At 53.2% G+C, this 4,685-nt stretch overlaps 1 non-coding gene across 1 annotated transcript; it reads left to right on the plus strand.

Annotated features, from left to right (window-relative positions):
• Nucleotides 1-4,009: 4,009 nt before the first annotated feature.
• On the plus strand, nt 4,010-4,105 carry TRNAI-UAU (transfer RNA isoleucine (anticodon UAU)). The gene is made up of 2 exons: nt 4,010-4,047; nt 4,070-4,105. It is a non-coding gene; the product is annotated as a tRNA-Ile (tRNA).
• The last annotated feature ends 580 nt before the right edge of the window (nt 4,106-4,685 follow it).

Raw genomic sequence — 4,685 nt, forward strand, 5'->3', positions numbered from 1 at the left:
TATGGGGGGCAGTTATGAGCTGGTGGAGAATAAATAATCTCCAAAGCCACCCTGACAAGACTGAAATTCTGATCTTTGGACCCAACCCACAACCCAGATGGATTCGGTGCTAGCCTGGGGACTGTTTGGCTCCCCCTCGTCATGCAGAGGAGGCTAGGAATTTAGAGGTGTTATTTGATGGTCAACTCTCATTCAAAGCTCAGGTTTCTTCTCTAGTGAAGACGTGTTTTTGGTAATGAAAGTGTTGAAAAAGATTTTGGCCTTTCTTACTTGGAAAGCACAGAAAATAGTTGTTTAAGCTTTGATCTTATCTAGACTGGACTACTCTAATGCTCTTTATTTGTGTTTACCAGTCTATTTAATTCAGCACCTACAAGTTGTGCAAAATATGGCAGCTCGTCTTTGATTTAAGCTCACTTGGGTGACTCTTATGTCCTTCTAACTAAGACAACTTCACTGGCTTCCGATTTGTAAGAGAATTGTATTTAAAGCTTTAGTGTTAGCCTACTGTGCCCTTCATGGAAACGGTTCAAAAGGGGGTGGTGATGCACGGAGCATCTGAATCAATCAAACACTCACACCCAGTCAGCAGATCTGGGTTTAATCCATCACCGTTCTTTAGCCCACTCTGCCACCCCAGTTCAGACATGGCCATATGCAAATCAGTCTGACCCTGTGCCTCATGGGAACAGTCCAGCCCGAACTGCCAAGCCATGCCTTCCCTGGACCGGAAACAAGCTTCCTAGGACCGGTTTCTGGCATTTCAGCCGTCTTCAGCCAGGCTTGCTTGAATCCAGTGGCAAAGTGAGCAAGGGATTCACGTCTGAGCATACCCTGCTAACTTATGGCAAACAAAGCGGTACAAAAGCGGGAGGTGATGGACGGAGCATCTGAATCAATAAAACACTCCCACCCAATGAACAGATCTGGGTTTAATCCATCACCGTTCTTTAGCCCACTTTGCCACTCCAGTTCAGGCATGGCCATATGCAAATCAGTCTGACCCTGTGCCTCATGGGAACAGTCCACCCGAACTGCCAAGCCATGCCTTCCTTGGACCGGAAACAAGCTTCTGAGCACCGGTTTCTGGCATTTCAGCCATCTTCAGCCAGGCTTGCTTGAATCCAGTGGCAAAGTGAGCAAGGGACTCACGTCTGAGCATACCCTGCCAACTTATGGCGAACAAAGCGGTACAAGAAGGGGTGGTGATGGACGGAGCATCTGAATCAATCAAACACTCGCACCCAGTCAACAGATCTGGTTTAATCCATCACCGTTCTTTAGCCCACTCTGCCACCCCAGTCCAGACATGGCCATATGCAAATCAGTCTGACCCTCTGTCTCATGGGAATAGTCCAGCCCGAACTGCCAAGCCATGCCTTCCCTGGACCGGAAACAAGCTTCCTAGGACCGGTTTCTGGCATTTCAGCCGTCTTCAGCCAGGCTTGCTTGAATCCAGTGGCAAAGTGAGCAAGGGACTCACGTCTGAGCATACCCTGCCAACTTATGGCAAACAAAGCGGTACAAAAGGGGGTGGTGATGGACGGAGCATCTGAATCAATCAAACACTCACACCCAGTTAACAGATCTGGGTTTAATCTATCACCGTTCTTTAGCCCACTCTGCCACCCCAGTTCAGACATGGCCATATGCAAATCAGTCAGACCCTGTGCCTCATGGGAACAGTCCAGCCCGAACTGCCAAGCCATGCCTTCCCTGGACCGGAAACAAGCTTCCTGGGACCGGTTTCTGAATTTCAGCCGTCTTCAGCCAGGCTTGCTTGAATCCAGTGGCAAAGTGAGCAAGGGACTCACGTCTGAGCATACCCTGCCAACTTATGGCGAACAAAGCGGTACAAAAGGGGGTGGTGATGGACGGAGCATCTGAATCACTTTGTTCGCCCTAAGTTGGCAGGGTATGCTCAGACGTGAGTCCCTTGCTCACTTTGCCACTGGATTCAAGATAGCCTGGCTGAAGACGGCTGAAATCCATGCTCATTTAGTGCACCGTCAGTTATTTGTAATGAGTCGTGGCACTGGCACAGAGAGCGTGTGCTGTGCTGCTGCTGTAGTACGAAAGTGCTGCTGCTGTCATTTACTTAGTTTAAGTTAACGTGACCGTCGTGTTGACGACAAAACACACTTACTGTGTGTCTTAAACAGTGACGACGTGACGTTCTCATTTTATTTTCTCCTCACTCTCTTTCACTTCAAGACAGTTCCGGCTGCAGATCAGTGTTGCCGGCCCACTAGTGGGCTGGACACTGAGTTGGGCAGGGTGCCTTTGCCTAGGCTGGTCTAATTCTGCGGGGGTTGGGGCTGTGCGCAGCAGAGGCAGCGACCCGTGCGCAGATTTTGAATGCACGCGCATTCGTTGCTTTAATTTTGCCACGGCATGCCCGCCCCAGCATACCCGCACGGCCGCACCTGACTGACCACTGAATATCCGGTGGTTGATGAACTACTTCAATGCCGCAGCCCGCCGTTCAAAGAAGCGGAAGTCAGGACCTGGTTGGACGACGTTGAGGTTGGCTAGACAGACTGAAAAGGGGGGGCCCTCGGCCCCCCCGCACGCATGGCGGCGCGGCGACCGTCGCCCCCACTGTCTCCGTGGTTGCCACTCGGCGGTGGGGGCGTGCCCTGGGGGGCGCGGCCCACCGTCGATTGGCTGGCGGCCCCCTTGACCCGGATCCTGGGAAATGGGTCCGGGTCAGGGGGGGCGGGCTAGAGGAGGGGCCACCTGGCCCCTCAGGAATAAAGAGATAGGGAGCGCCCAGGAGACCCCCTTGTCCCTGGACGCTCCCTCGCCGAAACGGTGTGCCCCGCGCTCGGGGCTTCTTTGTTTTTAGTTTTAAACTTAGTGTTAAATTTCCTCGTATCCCCTCGGCCGGAGTTGGAGGTTCATCGGGTTGTGATTCACCCCAGCCAAGCGCATGGCGAGAGGCGACGAGGCGCGTCAAGTTGCAGCCGTCCATCTCGCCAGGTAGGGAGTCGGGGGTGCCGGGGGGCCTTGTGTGCAGCCGCGGATTGCGGGAGGGGTATCCGGGGCGGGCGACGGTACGAAGTCCGCGCCTGTGGTCTGCGGCTGCCGGCAGGGCTCCTGGGCCTGCGGGCTCCTGCCTGGTCGACGTGGGCGGGCTGAGGGGGGTGGGGAAGGCCCTGTACAGGCAAAGGGTGATGGCAGTCAGATGGGCTTCGGCGTTTCCCGCTTTAAAGCGTAGGCTGCATTTTTAAATGTCCAGTCATCCGGGAGGGGAGACCAGGGTTCAAGCCTAGGGATGACGTGGCTTTCAGGCGAGTCCACGTGCATCTTGCGTGTATAAAAGGAGTTAAACGGAAGAAGAGAGAAGCTCCTGGTCACAGGGACAGCACGGGTGTTGCGCTCGTGAAAGTCGGGGATGCAAAGCTCTATCCAGCATCACAACGGATGTTCCTCAGTAGATTGGGGAATACGGCACTTGTGCCCAGCCTCGACGACGCTCGCAATAGTTTTGGGTTAATGAATGAGTCACGGAATTTGGGATTCGATTAGTTTGACCGTCCATGTGTGTTACTAGGCAATCGCGCCGAAGGGCGCAGGGGTCGCTTGGGTGGGCCGTCTATCATGGGGTTAGATGGCGGTAAGACAGTGTATTCCGCGGGTGCGTGGGCGGCTCTTATGCCCAGCCTCGACGACGCTCACGATGGTTTTTTGGGTTAATGAATGAGTCACGGAATTGGAGCTTCAACTAGTTCGAGCGTCCAATGCGTTACTACGCAATCGCGCCGAAGGGCGCAGCGGTCACTCGAGTGAGCCGTACATCATGGTGGTTAGATGGCGGGGAAACAGTGTAATCGCTTCCCCAATCATGTCTTTATATTGACTGTAATTATCTCGGTACTAACATTTAGCGAGGGATTGGGATGAGCGAGATATTTTCAGATCTCGGCGGCAGGCACTCAACCTACGAATGCTGAGTCCCATCGCCGATAAAATATAGCACCGTGTGCGAGTTACTTCATAGGAGCGAGCTCCAGTGGCGCAATCGGTTAGCGCGTGGTACTTATACAGCCGTAACTTGCATTGAGGCATGCCGAGGTTGTGAGTTCGGGCCTCACCTGGAGCAGCTTATTCTAGTGAGCGCAAGGCCCTTTCAAGGCAGTGATTATTATCTCTGTGGTAACTAAGGAGACGGGTGGGATAGTAACCAGGGCTGCGGGTCCCTTTTTCCCCCGTAGCGCTTGGGATATCAGTACAAAGCCCACACTCCGTTGTGTGCGGATTGTGTTGCCACAGCACACAGCCTGCTGGGGACTATGTGTACTCCCTTCCATCCCTCCTCCCCCGTCTGTCGGGGTCCGATCTGGCACTACCTGGTCCAAGGGTGGCTGAAGCAGCAAGTGGTTAGGGAAGAGGTGCTTCATTTCTGCATGTTCAAAACGAGCCAAGTTGCAACAAAGCCATATACTAGGCACTGCGGCAGAGACCTGATAGGGCGTAGTGCAAGATTCGTTCCTATAAATAGTACGAATGTATCATCAAGCTGGCACTGTCACCCATTGTTATCCCTGGAGGTTCCACACAGCAATTTGAGCGATAAGGGCCATAATATAACAGTTGGAGAGTTGTGCGTGGAAAAAATTTGGCAAATTTGCGACTTCGTACTGTGGTATCCCACAGACGTAGCAGGATGACTCAGTGATAAG

Source organism: Lissotriton helveticus, chromosome 5_1, assembly GCF_964261635.1.
Source record: "Lissotriton helveticus chromosome 5_1, aLisHel1.1, whole genome shotgun sequence".
Classification (NCBI taxonomy): Eukaryota; Metazoa; Chordata; class Amphibia; order Caudata; family Salamandridae; genus Lissotriton; species Lissotriton helveticus.